Raw genomic sequence first — 19,068 nt, 5'->3', positions numbered from 1 at the left:
CACTAGCTATTGACATCACCGCGTTTTTGACGTTCAGAATTTCCCGCAACATTTGTGTGACCGTGTGTATGCAAGACAAGTTTGAGCCAACATTTGTCGGAAAAAATCCACGGTTTTGTTGTCGAAATGTCCGATCGTGTGTAGGCTGCATAACACATCCTACGCTACTTCTAGCACACACTAGAGGGTGTTACATAAGGAGCATTCTTCCCACTGACTACAATTTTACTAGATTCCTTTACTCATAGAGCCACCCAGTGTTAGTACTTCCGCAACCCGCTCTAAAGAGCTGACTGGGGAAGTCTGAGACTGGTTGAGATAAACTTCCTGATTTGGAGAAGGGTGTTTGCAGAGTGGGGATGTCGGCCGGCGAAAGGGCCCCTGTGTGATGCACAGAAATTTGCCTGTGGGGATGTGTCAGCTCTGCAAACGCATTATCGGTTTAGCAGATGTGTGCTCTTGTCGCCTCTGTGTCTGATCAACATAAATATGGTGACATGAGCATGCACCTGCAGATAAGCTCTCCTCAACAGGAACTGGGTTCATTAGTTATTGTATTATTATTGTGTTCATTGGTTATATTATTATTATTATTATTATTATTATTATTATTATTATTATATTGTATTGTGTTGTTGTATTATATTGTATCCATGTATTGTATGAATTTAAATATCCCTGTTGGAAGGGTATTATCACATCCTGTGTTGTCAAATCCATATATGGGCATCTGCTGGGTGGAGCTCACACCCTGTGAGCTCACTTCCTATAGAGGAGGTCACATGCTGTGACATCACTTCCTGCTGGTATTTTAATAAAAACAGCCTGTGAGGGCGTCGGCAAGCCAGTGATTGCTGTGATGCTGAACTGAGAACAGGATGGTGGGGTTTGGTTATTGAATGAATGGCAGATCGAATGAATGGTGAGTGAACCTTTTAGCTTTAAGATGGATTATTTCAATACGATGAAGTGTGTGCTTATTAGCACAGGCAAAATAGCTGTTTGCTCTGCATACAACCTATTTTGTCACTACAATGTCTACATAAGGGAGGATTTTACAGGTAAATAATATTCATTAACAACATACAAACATTCAACAATTGCATTTATAATCTTATTAGAAGATGCTGTTGAAATACATAGTCTGGCAACATATAGCTGGATTCACTTAGATGGGACTAACCTTAGGCAGGCGTAGCGTATCTCATATACTCTACGCCGCCGTAAGTTAGAGAGGCAAGTGCTGTATTCACAAAGCACTTGTGTCCTAAGTTACAGCGGAGTAGCGTAAATGTGCCGGCCTAAGCGCGCCTAATTCAAATTGTGAAGAGGTGGGCGTGTTTTATGCTAATGAATCGTGACCCAACGTGATTGACGTTTTTAACGAACGGCGAATGCGCCGTCCGTGGACATATCCCAGTACGCATGCTCCAAATTACGCCGCAAAGACTTATTGGTTTCGACGTGAACGTAAATTACGCCCAGCCCCATTCACGGACGACTTACGCAAACGACGTAAATTTTTTAAAATTTTAGGCGGTTCCGACGTCCATACTTAACGTTGGCTACGCCATCTTTTTGGTGGAATATCTTTAGGCCTGAAAACGCCTTACGTAAACGGCGTATCTTTACTGCGACGGGCAAGCGTACGTTCGTGAATAGGTGTATCTTGCTGATTTGCGCATTCTAGGCGTAAATCAGTGTACACGCCCCTAGCGGCCGGCCTAAATAGACAGCTAAGATACGACGGCGCACGCGGTCATATCTTAGCTAGATTTAAGTGTATCTCAATTTGAGAATACACTTAAATTTACGACGGCGCAGATTCAGAGTTACGACGGCGTATCTACTGATACACCGGCTTTACTCTTTCTGAATCTGGCTAATAGTCTTTGAAATTCTGTGGGGGTGCTTGTCGTAGTTTGCCTTTCCATCCAATTTAGCTTTGACCATCTTACTTCTGCATTGCGTAGTAGTTGCCAGACATGGAAGCTAAATCTCTTTATCTTCAAATGACAAAATTGTCTTGGAAGCAGCATGCATGAATGGAGCCAGAGGAAGGTTGCTTTCACACAAAGCTTCTGAGACAGGCAATCTTGACAGGTCCACTTTGAATGTTGCACTGTAAGTTCATGTTAGCGTTTGTCGGGGAAATTAACTTATATTCTCCCATTCCTCTTCATTCCCGGCGTGCAAGATCGAGGTTCTGTCATTTCCCTTGTAACACAGGATTACTCTTCTCGTCCTTTAAATTGTGTTATCCTGCAGAAGCCGTGGCGGCATTTCAGTGGAAGGTCTCTGTTACACTCATTGTCACCTCTCCAGAATCATTTCCCTATATTGAATCAGCTGGTCACTAAAAGATGCTTTCACTAATGTGCCTTGTATGTGACAAATGACAGTCATTGCTTCACGTGGCTTGGCTTTCTCTATCATTTCAATGCGTGTATCATACTACATGTTATTGACATGGAAGGCCAGCAAATGCATCAAATTGCAGCCCCATGGGAATGACAGGGTCACAAATATTTCATAGTGTGTCATTTCATGAAGCTTAGAGGGATTGCTGCCCTTAGCCATTTTGTTCTATTATCTATTTTTTTTTTTTTTTTTACAATAGTCTTTACAGGCATATGTTGCTGCTGAAGAAGGTATTGAAGAAGAAACCTGTTGGACTGGACTCACCTCTTACTTGCATATACTGTACCTGATGGGAGGGCTCTAAAAAACTGGATGTGCAAATCTTTTTGATAAATACATACCTTTCAGTTTCAACTCTATATTTAGCCACTTGCTTGGAGTTCAGTTTTAAAACTCTAGGCCTAGGATCTTCTCCTTCTGGACCCTCGCCTCCCTTGGGAGCACCCCTACAACCAGGCCCAGACTGGGACAAAAAATTGGCCCGGGCATTTTAGACTGAGCAGAAAAACATTTCCAGGGACCCGGGGGTGTCTCGGTAAACATTCATGGGGATGGCTGGTGTCTGTACTCCACACTGTAATGTGCAGGGACACTGTTATATAAAGGGGACTGCACTGTAAAGGGGCACTGCAATGATTACAGTGCCCCTTTACAGTGCAGTCCCTTTTATATTAAAGTGTCCCAGTCCTATTGTGGCTATACTATGCTAGTACTGTCTGTCTCCTATTGTGTCCACACTGCCCAGTGACACTGATTTGCTCTCTCTCTGGTGGTGCTGGACAGCATGGCACTCTCTCTCTGGTGGTGCAGGTACAGCGTGGCTCTCTCTGGTGGTGCTGGACAGCATGGCGCTCTCTCTCTCTCTGGTTGTGCGGGTACAGCGTGGCTCTCTCTGGTTGTGCGGGTACAGCGTGGCTCTCTCTGGTTGTGCGGGTACAGCGTGGCTCTCTATGCTTGTGCGGGTACAGCGTGGCTCTCTCTGTGGCCAATTGGATGGGAAGAAGAACAAGCAGAAAGCCTTCTCTTCCCTGTGCTGCTGACATGAGAAGGGAAAGGGGGCGAGCGGGGGAAACAACCTGACAGCAGCCCGCAGCTCCCCCCCCCTTGCGGACACTGATGGCTGAAGGAGGAGCAGCAAAGAGCAGAACAGTCAACGTTGGTTCTGAGGCTGAGCTGTGTGTGAGAGAGACACACAGCTCAGTCCATGCAGCCGCCAGTTCCACCGAAGAAGACACAGCCATGGACGCTTAGCGGTAGGCGAGCGGTGGCCGCGGCCTGTGTTGGCCCTGTCCAGGCCGCGGTCACCGCTTACCTCCCACTGTGCGGCCTGATCATCAACAGGTCTAGGAACGGGAGGCCCTGGCCCACCGGGCAAATGCCTGTCTGCCATATGGCCAGTCCGGGCCTGCCTCCAACAAAATCTGTAAACATACCCTTTTCCAAGTGTCTTCAGTAGTCTAGTGACATTACAGGTCCAAGAAAGTCAAACTAAGACCCATAACACACGTGAAGAAATGGCGCAAAAACACACCAAGTCCTGTGTGAGCCCCCAGGACCCAAACGGGACCAATAAAAATGATGTATCAAAATCAACAATATACCGTATATACTGGAGTATAAGCCGATCAGAATATAAGCCGAGGCACCTAATTTTACCACAAAAAACTGGGAATACTTATTGACTTGAGTATAAGCCTAGGGTGTCCATCTGCATGCCTCACTGTGCCTCACTGTGTCCATCTGCATGCCTCACTGTGTCCATGCCTCACTCTACCCATGCCTCACTCTGCCCTTGCCTCACTGTGTCCATGACTAGACTGACTTTTAACATGGGAGTCTATGGAAGAGGTGCTCGGCTTTGAAAATCTGTGCTCCCCAGCCGTAGGTCCCCTAGACAACAAACGTTGCACACTTGTAGAGGAGAAATGGGGCTACATGTTTGGGGTCCAGGGGACCTATGACCGGCCGATACCGGGTCACCAAATTCACCAGAGATATTACCATTTAAAATGGGAGTCTATGGAAGGGGTGCCCGGCTTTGAAAAATCGGTTCTCCCCGGCTGTAGGGCCCCCGGACAACAAACTTTGCACACTTATAGAGGAAGAGGGGCTACATGTGTGTCAAGTTTGGGGTCCAGGGGACCTACGGCCGGCCGATACCGGGTCCCCAAAATCCGAGAGATCAAGCCCAAAAAGGTGACTCGAGTATAAGCCGAGGGGGGCATTTTCAGCACAAAAAAAATTGCTGAAAAACTCAGTATATAAGGTAATACAAAAAAATCATCCAAAAAGGCAATTATTTGCTATACCGCACAGCGTTGATTTAACTGACAATTGCCACGGTCGCAATAAGCGTATATTGATTGGTTTGCGCAAAAGTTATAGCGGTTGATTTATTAAAGGCAAATCAACTTTGCACTAGAAGTGCGCTAAAAGTGCACTTGGAAGTGCAGTCACTGTAGATCTGAGGGGAAGATCTGAAATGAGGGGAAGCTCTGCTGATTTTATCATCCAATCATGTGCAAGCAAAAATGCTTTATTTTCCTTACATGTCCCTCTTGGATCTACAGCGACTGCACTTCCAAGTGCACTTGTAGTGCAAAGTGGATTTGCCTTTAGTCTGGATCTACAGTGGGGATCGAAAGTTTAGGCACCCCAGGTAAAAATTTGTATTATTGTGCATAACGAAGCCAAGGAAAGATGGAAAAATCTCCAAAAGGCATCAAATTACAGATTAGACATTCTTATATTATGTCAAAAAAAGTTAGATTTTAGTTCCATCATTTACACTTTTAAAATTACAGAAAACCAAAAAATGGTGTCTGCAAAAGTTTGGGTACCCTGCAGAGTTAATATCTTGTACTGCCCCCTTTGTATTACAGCTTGTAAATGCTTTTTGTAGCCAGCCAAGAGTCTTTCTTGTTTGAGGGATCTTTGCCCATTCTTCCTTACAAAAGTCTTCCAGTTCTTTGAGATTTCTGGGCTGTCTGTCACGCACTGCTCTTTTAAGGTCTATCCATAGATTTTCAATTATGTTGAGGTCAGGAGATTGTGAAGGCCATGACAAAACCTTCAGTTGATGCCTCTTGATGTATTCCCCGTGGATTTTGTGGTGTTTTTAGGATCATTATCCATTTGTAGAAGCCATCCTCTCTTTAACTTTAGCTTTTTCACAGATGGCATCAAGTTACCAATCAAAATTTGCTGAAATTTTATTGAATCCATTTTTCCTTCTACTCGTGAAATGTTCCCTGTGCCACTGGCTGCAATACAACCCCAAAGCATGATTGATCCACCCCCATGCTTCACAGTTGGACAGAGGTTCTTTTCATTAAATTCTGTGCCCTTTCTTCTCCAAACGTACCTTTGCTCATTCCGGCCAAAAAGTTCTATTTTAACCTCATCGGTCCAAAGAACTTGTTTCCAAAATGCATCAGGCTTGTCTATATGTTCTTTTGCAAAGATCAAACGCTGATTTTTGTGGTGAGGACGTAGAAGAGGTTTTCTTCTGATGACTCTTCCATGAAGACCATATGTGTACAAGTATATCTTTATAGTGGAATAGTGTACCACAACTCCAGTGTCTGCCAGACCTTTCTGGAGGGATCGTGCAGTCAAACGTGGGTTTTGAATTGCTTTTCTCACAATCCTGCGAGCTGTTCTGTCTGATATTTTTCTTGGTCTTCCAGATCTTGCTTTAACTTCCACTGTTCCTGATGACTGCCATTTCTTAATTACATTCCGAACAGAGGATATTGACATCTGAAAACGCTTTGCTATCTTCTTATAGCCTTCTCCAGCTTTGTGAGCGTCAACTATTTTCAGTTTTCTAGACAACTGCTTAGAAGAACCCATGGTGCTGATTGTTGGGGCAAGGTCAGATGAGTCTGGGCATTTAAAACCTTTGAGATTGACATCACCTGGTCTTCCAAGACGATGATTGAGAACAATCCATGACACTGGCAGGTCTCAGCTTTGCAAAGGGGGCAGTGCATGCTATAAATTCTGCAGGGTGCCCAAACTTTTGCAGATGCCATTTTTTTGTTTTCTGTCATTTTGAAAGTGTAAATGATGGAAATAAAATCTAACTTTTTTTGACATATTATAAGAATGTCTGATCTGTAATTTGATGCCTTTTGGAGATCTTTCCATCTTTCCTTGGCTTCGTTATGCACATTAATACACATTTTTACCTGGGGTGCCCAAACTTTTGATCCCCGCTGTAAATGTCATCTGAATTTTGGGATCCAAAAAAAACAAAAAAAAATGCATACAACAATTGAGCAAAACAGGTAAGAACTATGGTTACCAACGTTGATGGCTCGCTGTTTTAGTTTGCCAATTCTGGAGAAAGGTGTCGGTAATATTTGTTTAGGTAGATCTTTCCACACACTGCTGCTTTTGTGTAATTGTCACACATATAAAACGGATGGATTGGCGCCAAGCTCCCTCAAAGCTGGCATGGCATCTTGAATCTGCCTTTTTTCCTTCCACACTGTACTTGTAACTTTTCTTTATTTGATTGCTCTGTCAAGCTGCGTCGAGTGATTATACAAAAGTAATAACATGAGAAGGAAGAGACGACGCAGTACTTAGTTACCATGCAGCCATTTGCATTAGATGTGACAAACATGAATAAAATATCTACATATACGTGTTAAACATTAATGTTTCATTGTTCACTCTGACTTAGAAACTCTCTGCTTGTTATGCAAGAAAAAGAAAAGTCTTCCGATGGGTACCGTGGACTTAACCACTTGCCAACCGCTGCATGCCGATATACGTCGGTACAATGGCAGCGGTGGGCAAATGGACGTACCTGTACATCCCCTTTAAGAAGCCGCACGGTGGGCGTGCGCCCGCTGCATTTTCCGTGACTCAATGTTCACTGGCAGCCCACGATCATGTCACGGATAGGGTGACTACGTGTCCCGGATTGCCCGGGACAGTCCCGCATTTTTCATGTATGTCCTGGGTACCTTTATGCCAGGACAATAAAGTGTCCCGGAATAAAACTGACACAGTCACCCCATGGGCCGATCTGATGGCCCCAAAAAAAGCTGCCACATTGCCGCTTTACCCACTGACATTACTTGTCCTGGCTGGGGATGCCTAGAGGAGCACAATCCCCGCCTCCTGCTTGTGATTGGATAAATCATAAATCCCGCCTCTTGTGTCTGATAACTGTGCTGTGATTCGTTACAGCACAAGCTGATTTTTGGGATGGGGTGTCCCTGAATGGTAGTTTGGAAATGTGGTCACCCTAGTGACGGATAGGCAGGAAGGGGAGATGCAAACAAGACATTTCCCTGTTCCCTGTCATCGGGAGCAGTGATCTCTCTCATGTCACTAGTAGCTCAGCCCCCACACAGTTAGAATCACTCCCTAGGACACACTTAACCCCTTCATCGCCCCCTAGTGTTTAACCCCTTCCCTGGCAGTGTCATTTACACGGTAATCAGTGCATTTTTATAGCACTGATCGCTGTATAAATGACAATGGTCCCAAAATAGCGTCAAAAGTGTCCGATGTGTCCACCATAATGTCGCAGTCACAATAAAAATCACAGATCGCTGCCATTACTAATAAAAAAAATTATATTAAAAAAATCCATAAAATTATCCCCTGTTTTGTAGACGCTATAACTTTTGCGCAAACCAATCAATATACACTTATTGCAATTTTTATTACCAAAAATATGTAGAAGAATACGTATCGGCCTAAACCGAGAAAGAAATAGTTTTTTTATATATTTTTGGGGGGTATTTATTTTAAGCAAAAAGTAAAAAATATTGCTTTTTTTTTTTTAATTGTCGCTCTTTTTTTGTTTATAGCGAGGAAAAAAAACACACCAAAAGAAAGCTCTATTTGTGGGAAATAAAGGACGTCAATTTTGTTTGGGTACAACGACGCATGACCGCAAAATTGTCAATTAAATTGACGCAGTGCCGAATCGCAAAAAATTACCTGGTCATTCAGCGGTCAATTCTTCCGGGGCTAAAGTGGTTAAAGTGTTACTAAACCCAGGATCCTACACAGTGCCGATCCTGACCCCCCTGGGGCCCTAAGCAAAATGACATGTCACAATAAAGTTGAGAAGCGGGGGGTGTTCTGCTGTCGGAAATGACATCTTACATTAAAGCGGTTCACCCTAAAAAAAAAAAAAAAAAAATTGTCTACCATGCCATCCAGCATACTAGCGCCAGCTACAGTATGCCTTTATTTTTTTATTTTTTTCGCTGTACTCAGTTTAATCCATTAGTTAAGTTTCAGACTCCCGGGGGAGTAGGCGTTCCTATGAAGAGGGGAACATGATTGACGGCCGGCTATGGCGCGTCACGCTTCCAGAAAATAGCTGAAATAGGACTTGGCTCTTCATGGCGCCTGCGCAGTCAGCTCCTAGTCTTTGCGCATGCGCCGTATAGTGCCGTGAAGAGCCGAGTCCTACTCCGGCTATTTTCGGGAAGCGTGACGCGCCATAGCCGGCTGTCAATAATGTTCCCCTCTTCATAGGAACGCCTACTCCCCGCGGGAGTCTGAAACTAAACTAATGGATTAAACTGTGAGTACAGCCCAAAAAAATAAAATAAAGGCATACTGTAGCTGACGCTAGTATGCTGTATGGCATGGTAGAAAGTTGTTTTTTAGGGTGAACCTCCGCTTTAAAGTGAGAAGTGGGGGGGGGTGCTGACTTCTTACCTCTTCTCCCATGCAGCCAGCGAGTTGAGAAGCGGGGTGAGGGGCCGAAAATGACTTCTCACCAGAAGGGGCCTCTAGTAATTTGGGGGGCCCTCCGCAGCTTTGCGGGGCCCTAAACGGCTTGCATAGTGAGCCTATAGGGTGGATCGGCCGTGATCCTACATATGTATAGTATCTTGAGCCTTTAGAACCACTATCATGGTGGGCATATAAGTATGGGGGCACTCAGCAAGAAAGGGGGAGCTGGGGAAAACGGCAGGGGACTTGAGAGGATGAGGATCGCGGGTATAAAATGTTTGATATTTAAAAAAAAATAATCCCCTTTACAATTGCTTTAAAGCTAAACTTGGGCAGAAAACCTTTCTTTTTAAATATTTCCCAAACAACCACAACGGCTATAAATTTACTTTGAGTACACCTCCACCGATCTGGAAGAAATACACAAATCACACAAAGATTTAAGAAATATTGTAATGTATTTAGACAATATTTACTGATCCTGGAGTTTGACTTTAATAAAAGTCCCACCATGCATCAGTGTCGGTTTTATAATCATAAAATCATACATTAAAGTTTCCCTTTAAATAAAGCCCCATACTGTGCAAGAGATATCAGTCAGAAAACTTCCAGCTGTATCTATTAAATATTAAGTAAATTAAGCCCCCATGTGTGATAATGGCTATGTATGTACATATGTATATATCATTTATTTATCGAGATTGACTTCTCCAGCAGAGCTGAACGCCATCAGCCAAGTTCATTTATTCTCTGAGACCTCTGTTAAATTATGATTTTAGAAGAAGATTTTAAATGAAATCCGTGGAATAAGAAAAAGGGTCACATGGCACCCTCAAGACAGCAAATTGAAGTATTTTAGGGGTGATAAGCAGGCTGAGAGAAGGTTATTTTAAACCTTTTATACCCATATCTATACTATTATATAAAAGGTGCGCAAACCCCTATATTAAAGCGGGGGTTCCGCGGGTTTTCGTTTTTTTTTTAATATCCTTCTGCCGCTCTTACCTTGGTAAAACAGCAACTCGTGTGTCCCAATCTTCTACCCGCCAGCATTTGTTTTGTCCCGCAAACAATATTTTATAAAATTCCTAGATGGACGTTTCCATCTTGATTGTGGGCACTGTGAAGCCCAGCAGGATGTCCTTCCGGGATACCGTGAATGCTGACGTCCCAGCATTCACCGCTCTATCCCGCGCATGTGCAGTGTTGACGGCAACCGTCGCCGTCAACACTGCACTGTTGCCATACCTAAAATGGAGAATTCGTAGCCGCCCACGTCACATGACCCGCTTGCCGAGTCACATGACCCGCTTGCCGAGTCACATGACCCGCTTGCCGAGTCACATGACCCGCTTGCCGAGTCACATGACCCGCTTACCGAGTGACGTGACCCGCGAGATATCGCGGGATTACAGCACAGCGCGTCTCCTGGGATTCTCATCACTCACTCCCAGGAGACATAGCGCTTGTCGGGGGAAAATCTAATACACGCCCACTCCCGCAGGGAAAGGCTGATTGACAGAAGACTGATTGCTGGATTAGAAAGGTAAAGATGCCGATTTAAAACAAAAAAATAATGGATTGTGTATAGTCGATGGGTAGTGGTTTAATTAAGCGAAAGTTGTAATTTAGGGTGAACCTCCGCTTTAATAAACAAAAAGTGTAATGCCGTGTACAGATCAGAAATTCCAACAAGAAAACCGTGGATTTTTTTCAGGCAGAATGTTGGCTCAAACTTGTGTTGCATACATAGTCTCACAAGATTCCGACTGTCAAGAACGCGATGAGGTTCAATATTACAACCAGCCGAGAAAAAATTAAGTTCAATAGGCAGTGCGGCTCTTCTGCTTGATTCCGAGCATGCGTGGATTTTTTTGTGCATCGGAATTGCATACGGACGATCGGAATTTCCAACAAGAACTTTTTTTGTCCGAAAAATTGAGAACCAGCTCTCGATTTTTTTCTGTCAGATATTCCGACAGAAAAAGTCCGATGGAGCCTACACGAGGTCGAAATTTCTGACCAAAAGCTCACATCGAACTTTTCTAGTCGGAATTTCCAATCATGTGTACGTGGCATAACACTTTATCCAAATACTAACATGCGTGAAGAATTTTCCGACCTTAAATTTGGTAAATTCCTCTTCAAAAAACGTAATATACTAGACATTGTAACAAAACCAAAAATTGAAGTCTATGAAAAAAATAAAAATAAGTCCACTCCCAGTGTCCAATATCAGTCCACAAGGGCAGTCCAATTTCAATAAAAATAATGTTTGCAGTAGCCTCCAATGCAACGCTTCCAGACCACCAAAGAGCTGAAAGTGCCACCTCTCTTACCGGATTTCAAAGGTATCTAGTTTCAAGAGATCAAAAATGCTTGAACGCATACATAGGGCCCACTACCACTTAAAGGGGTTGTAAAGGTACATGTTTTTTCACCTTAATGCATTTTTTGTTTCTGAAATCTCAGTACATGTGTGGGCCTGAATTGAATAGGACAGAAGTATTAGGCTGTGTACACACGGTCGGTCAAAACCGATGGAAATGGACTGAAGGACCTTTTCATCGGTCCAAACCGACCATGTGTGGGCCCCATTGGTCAGTTATCCTTCGGTCCAAAAATTTAGAACTTGCTTTAAAATTCAACCGATGGACGCCTAACCGATAGGTCAAAAACTATGGTTAGTATGCAAAAGCATCGGTTAAAAACCCGCGCATGCTCAGAATCAAGTTGACGCATGCTTGGAAGCATTGAACTTCATTTTTCTCAGCATGTCGTTGTGTTTTAAGTCACCGCGTTGGACTTGATCGTTTTTTTAACTGCTGGTGTGTAGGCACATCAGACCATCAGTCAGCTTCATCGGTTAACCGATGAGAACGGTCCTTCGGACCGTTCTCATCGGATGGACTGATTGTGTGTACAGGGCTTTAGACTTTCATGAGGGCTGTGGGACATCATTAAGTGAACACTTAAAGGGCACAGCATCAGGTGGCAGAAAGTTCAACCAGATACACCTGAGAGCAAAAATAGCACCCATGCTCAATGGCAGTAGCATGCACAGGACAGGAAGAAAAGCCTGTTAAGCTTTTCACACATTCTTGGTTTATTTCCTCTTCCTTTTCACTTTCTTTAGTTAATAGCTTGATTGAGCACTATGCCCATTTTTCTATCTGGTGGCCGTTGGTAAATGTCTTCTTTAGCACCGGCATCTCCACACCTCTGATAGGCAGAGATGGGAACTGTGATATTTGATTTCCTTTTGAATCTCCCATTTTTCTCACCATAAAATGTGTATTATTTCTTGGACTATTTATTGTTAACAAAGCTAAGGGATGTGTTTTATAGCTGTGCTGAGTGATAGGAGAAGGCATTATATTCACTGATTATCAAGAGCGCGCTGGCCCCCTACAAGGAGGTATATCCCGAGGTTAGAGAGATGGAGGAACAGGTGACAAGGCTGGAATAACAATGACGGTGACCTGCTGAGGAGCTTCCTATTGCTCTTATTTATCCATTAGGATTCCAGATTAACAAGGCAAAACGCAGAGTACATTTTTTTTAACAGATTTATTAGTTACAGAACACAATTAAAGTCTTTCCTCCTTGTAATACAATATCTGTGTATACTATTATCTTTATTCAATTTATTTTTCTTTCTGTATCCTTTTAAGGCAGTGGTTCTTAACCTCACTAGTGCCGTGACCCCTTGATTAAATTTCCCAAGTTGTGGGGACCCCTGAGGCTACGTACACACGGTCGGACAAATCCGATGAGAATGGACCGAGGTTCAGTTTCATCGGTCCAAACCGACCATGTGTATAGCCCATCGGTCTGTTGTCCTTCGGTTGAAAATTTTAAAACATGCTTTAAAATCGACCCGATGGCCCGCTGCCCGATAGGTCCAAACCGATGGTTAGTACAGAAAGCATCGGTTCAAAACCCGCGCATGCTCAGAATCAAGTCGACGCATGCTTGGAAGCATTGAACTTTGTTTTATTCAGCATGTCGTGTGTTTGACGCCACCGCGTTCTGACCCGATCGTTTTTTGGAATGATGGTGTGTACGCACATCAGACCATCAGGCCACTTCAGCGGTGAACCGATGGAAATGGCCCGTCGGACCATTCTCATCGGATTTGTCCGACCGTGTGTACGCGGCCTAACCGTAACATTTTTGTAGAGTGGGTTGTCAGCACCCAAGGCAAGACAATTCATTTTAACCCCTAACCCAGGGATATTTAGTCCCTTCCACTCGTACATTATTAAAACCCCTTATGGTACAATTTCGGATGTACCACTCTTCCTTTGTTCTCCTTTCTTTCCCTTGTATTCCCTTTTTTTCCCCTATCCCTCTCTCTAGCTATCTTTCTTGTTATTTTTCTTATTCTTTTTCGTATTCTTTTTCTTATTCTTTTTCGTATTCTTTTTCTTATTCTTTCTCTCCCTTTTTCTTTGTTCCTCCCCGCTCTTTTCCTCTCACTTCCATGTATTCCTTCTCTTACTCCTTGGTGGGGGTGTGGGGCAATGGGATCAGTGGCAGTGCTAGGGGGAGTTCTGCTGATCAGCCAACTTAGGTGCTCTTGATCAAGATCATCTGCTGATGTAAGAACTGTAGTGGGGACTTTTAATGGCAAGTCTAATCACAGGAAGTGTTACTCATTGTGTCTCTGGCTTCACTGTGTCTCCAGCTCTGTGGTGTCTCGCAGCAGTGACACCTATGTCGAAAATCAGGAGATAGGGTCTCCTCCAGCCCCTCCCACTTCACATTTCTCACCAGTCAGCTGACCTCTATTCTCTGCTCCTCAGCCACGCCGTGAACTGAATGGGCAGCTGCGAAGAGGCTGAGTGGGCAGCCGCGGGCTCCAGGAACAGCCCAGCTGGGCGGTCGTGGAAAGGCTGGGAGAGCGGTGGGGGCTTCAGGAACAGCCCAGGATTTGGTGACCCCTGGCAAATCGTTATTCGACCCCCAGGTTGAGAACCACTGTTCTAAGGGAAAACGAATGACTTGGAATTGATGTTTCTTTTTTTTTTCGTAGTTTGTACATCTTTAAAGCCCAATTCTGGGATCTTTTTAAAAGTCCCTCTGAAGGTGAAAATAAAAATGTTCTAGCTGCAATACTTACAACCTCTACAGGTGTTGTCCAATCAGTATTTCCACCTGGTGTCATACAACTTGATGGAATGAGGGATTGTCAGGGACCATGAACCAGACAGAGACAGAAAAATGCAGTTAAAATCACACCTTTAATGTAAAAGTAAACATAATACAGATCAGCAATGTAGTCAAAGGCAGAAGCCAGGGTTAGGAAGCCAAAACGGGAATTTAGAACAAGTGGGGATCAGGAAGCCAGAAATCAGCATAGTCAGAAGCCAAAGACAAAAAGGGATCAGGAACCAGAAAAAAAGAGGATATGTTGAGGTAACACTGGATATGTTGACCAGGTGAAGGCACAAAGGGAATGAACAAGGCAGTGTAAATGGAAAAAAGGGTATGGCTGTAGGCTGGACTGATGAGGCAGGTAATGGTAACCAGGTTAGTCATGCTGCGTACACACAATCTAAAAAACTATCAAGAAAAGTTTGATGTGAGATTTTGGTTGGAAATTCCGACCGTGTGTAGGCTCCATCAGACTTTTTCTGTCGGAATTTCCGACATAATCACATCAGCGCAGCTCTCTGTATCATTGAGGACTGCTCACCATCAGAGAAGATCTGACAAGAAATAGAATAATTCTGGAGACATCTGGAAAAGTAAGTGGGAATTTTTTTTTTTTTTTAAGTTAAAAATACCATCTGGGGACAACTGGGCAGTTGGGGATAGAGCCAGAAGAAACTGGGCTTAAAAACATTAGTTATATTGTATATACAGTAAGGCAGCAAACAAATACAGCTCAATGCAGTAGGGCTTTGTACAGCAAGTCCATAACATAAGACAAAACCAAACACCTAATTTTCCATGCCACTAAGTAAATGTTAGTTCTTAATGGGGAGCCCACAAGGGTTACAAGGTCCATAAAGACATGGATGAGTGAGTTTGGGGTGGAGGAACTTGACTGACCTGTACAGAATCCAGACCTCAAGCTGATAAAACACCTTTGGGATGAATTAGAGCCGATACTGGGAGCCAGGCCTTCTCATCTAACATCAGTGCCTGACCTCACAAATGTGCTCCTGGAAGAATGGTCAAACATTCCCATAGACACACTCCTAAACTTTGTGGACGGCCTTCCCAGAAGAGGTGAAGCTGTTAAAGCTACAAAGGGTGGGCAAACTCAATATTGAATCCTTTGGACTAAAACTGACTGGGATGCCATTTAAGTTCATGTGTGTGTAAAGGCAGGTGTCTCAATATATTGTGCATGTAATGTGCTTTATAAATTGACAGCACTACATAAGTGCCAATAATAAATAAAATAAAAAAGAAGACACTCAGAATCCCAATAAATGTTAGTAAGGTGTTGGGAGATCTGTGTTCAGGCTCTAAGTGTTTCCTGATCACTCATGCAAAGTTGTAACAAAGACAGGGATTCCGGCAACCCGCATGCACATGCATGAACCTTTATTTGCTACAGGGTGATTACAGAATAAAAAACGTACGCGTTTCGACTGAGTGACCTTAGTCATGGACCCTCCCCCAGTCTTGATATTACATGAACTGATGGGCTCTTTGCGCTTTGCAGGGACTACAAGAAGCTAGTACCAGGCCAAGTTTAGGTACTTATAGCACTTGTGTTTAAAAAAAATACATTAATTTTAGTCTTTTACATCTGACTGACTTTTAAACATTGGACCGAAAAAAACTGATCGAATCCATATAAACTGAGTTCAGATGGAGTCCATGTGGAAATTGAGCCCAGGACCCCAGCACTGCGGGATACCTGTGAACAGAACTTTGATGCTTTGCTAATTCCTGCAGTTCTAACAGTAACTGTACGGTTTCTATACTAGGAAACTGCTCAATAATACCTTTTCACAGCCTTCCTTATTAACCAGGCAGAGAGCTGAACTCCAGATTAATGTAGAGCTCGCAGCCAGGGTCTCTGAATATTAACACACCTCATTTTAACAACCCCCGGAATAAAGCAGAACTTGCTGCAATGTCAAAGGCTCATTGTGCCAAATTTTGGAGCTCTTTCCTTTTTTTCTCCTTTTTTTGTTTTTTTGTTTTGAGACTTCGGATATGACACACCAATTACCCAAGTGGAAAATGTAAAAATTGTGTCCTGTGGGGAATAGGTAGTAAAAATGCCCTTTGAGCATATTTAGCACATGGATTTTAAAACTTCACCTTAGAAAATGTACAATTATTAAGGTGAAGAGAGGTTATTTCCATAGGGAGAAGGGCAGAGAAAGTGTATATCAAGAATGTGGATAGCGTGATAACTATTCTTCGGCTTCAAAAAAGAAAAGGATATTTTTAGGCCCTTTAAAAGCTATATGGATGGTTTTGCCAGCAGATTGTGACCACGTCTTTTGTGGTTGCTTTGTGGCCACTCTTTTGGACATGTGCCCAAGCAAATCCCTCTTCCGCAGGTCAGTTACTTTTGATGTTTTTTTCATTCTGGAACGTTTTTTTTTGTTCCGTTTCGTATCGTTCCGTAGGTTCGTTTCCGTTTGTTTTTCGTAAGACGCCCGTTTTCCTGTTCGTTCCCGTTCGTTTTTCGTACGACGAGATTTTTTCGTATTCCGATCGTTTCGTATTTTCGTTACCGTTTTATTTTCGTACATGCGGGATGGTTCGTTATTCTGTTTAATTCATGTTCGTTACTTGTTAGACAATAATTTTCGTGAATTTTCGTCAATGATTTGCATTCTGTATTTTGAATTCCTTTTTCTGTTCGTATTTTCAGTCTTATGTTCATATGACATCTATAACAATTTGTTGTGGATGTCATGTGGGCATGTGACTGAAAATACGAACAGAAAAGGGATTTTCGTCATTTTGTACTTTCGTAAATATATCGCGGGATTCGCGGCACTTTCAACATGCGGCTCATCCATATTAACGATTGTTAAGCCCCATACACTTGGTCAGACTTTTTTAACAACAAACATAAAAACGATCGTTTTCCGTTCGTTCTCAGAAAATTTGTTCGTTTTTAAACTCCATCAGAAAACCATTTTTGGGTTCAAAAGTCTGGCCAACTGATCTCCCTTCAGATGAAAATCCACAGAAAAGTTTATTTGGCTTTACTGTACTACTCAGCACAAAAGAGAAGCTGCTTCACTAACTACACTCACTGCCCATTCAAAAAAACGAAAATTACATCTATAACAAAAGATTTGCATTCTGTGTTTTGAATCCTTTTTCTTTTGGTATTTTCAGTCGTATGTTCATATGACATCTATAACAAAAGATTTGCATTCTGTATTTTGAATCCAAAATACGAACAGAAAAAAGGAATTCAAAATACAGAATGCAAATCTTTTGTTATAGATGTCATATGAACATACGACTGAAAATACGAACAGAAAAAGGATTCAAACAAAATACAGAATGCAAATCTTTTGTTATAGATGTAATTTTCGTTCTTTTGCCGTTTTAGTTTTGACGTATTTTCGTCGGATCGTTCGTTCGTATTTGCAGTTGTTCGTTATGCGGCTCATTCGTAATCCCGTCGTTTTCGTATTTTGGTGCTTTAATTTTTTCGTATGTACACATTATTCCGCGTGTACGAAAATGAAAATTTTCGTACGAAAATAACATTCGTACGAACGGGAATGCACATACTGTATCTACTTTTAATTTGTTGCTTTCTAGGTAAGCCCCAAGACTTCTAAAATGTATGTACTAAAGCCACACTCTTGGCTGCGCCCCAACCACCTCTAACTACTTGCTGGAAAATGTAAAAAAAAGCAGGGTCCTTATTCAAGATACCCAAAACAACAAAATCCATACTCCAAATCTTGACTCAAAGCCCAAAAAACAAAGGACCTTTAAGCTATAAATGGCATGCTGTAATCTTCCAAACTGTGGATCAGTGTCCGAATCGACTCTCTAAATGAGCCACCTGACTTCATACAATTCTAAAGAAGATTGCTTAAATGTGCATCCTCACAGGGTGACACTGTGGATGCACAGGTAGAAATGTGCCAACGTCCCGACAGCTCACAGGAAGGTAATAACAGGATTGTTAACCACGCCACCTACCCAGGCTTTTAAGACCTTGGGTACGTTGTCATCGTTGGGCTCTATTTTCTACAGATTTTCTTTGCCCAGTCGACGCAATAGTTCTACTACTCTTGTGCATACCCTGGTGGGTTGAGTTAACTACATCCGAGAAAAATCCTTCTCTGCTTACCAGCAGACTGCGCTTAGTTTATTACTCTGCTGTTTATTATGATTCTTATAATCCCGACTGGCTATCGATTCTAGGTTTATTGCCAGTGCTTTGGTATCTAGGACTATGTTACACTACTCAATAAGACCTGTCTACTATTATGCTCCTGAAGAAGCGCAGTGATACGCGAAACATGTAGAGCAGAGGAAGAAAATCCTTCTGTATTTGGACCCATCTTAAGGCTATTCACTTCACATTTGTATTGTTCAACTATTACTGTTTGTTGGATGTGTATTTTTACTCATCTGAGTTTACCAAAATAACTGTAGTTGTTGGAAGTGATAATAGAGCATTATTTTGGGCCATGTATTGATAATTACTATATAAACAGTTTTAAATGTATCACTGTTTTTTATATATTTCTACAATAAAACCCTTAGATTTTTACAAAAAGTACACATGTGCCGTTTAAAGTCCAATCTCTGAAGTGTAATTAGTGTCCATTGACTTCATACAATGTCCAAGTTTGTACCCAACTCTCCTGGACACTACTCAGCAGATGAAGCTTCACTTCTGGTGCTCCATTACAGACTTCAACAGCATTCCTCTATGACAGGGGTGTCAAACTCAATTTCATCGTGGGCCGT

Source organism: Rana temporaria, chromosome 11 (genome assembly GCF_905171775.1).
Source record: "Rana temporaria chromosome 11, aRanTem1.1, whole genome shotgun sequence".
Classification (NCBI taxonomy): domain Eukaryota; kingdom Metazoa; phylum Chordata; class Amphibia; order Anura; family Ranidae; genus Rana; species Rana temporaria.
The sequence above is the reverse complement of the archived record's forward strand: the minus strand, read 5'-3'. Positions refer to the sequence as shown.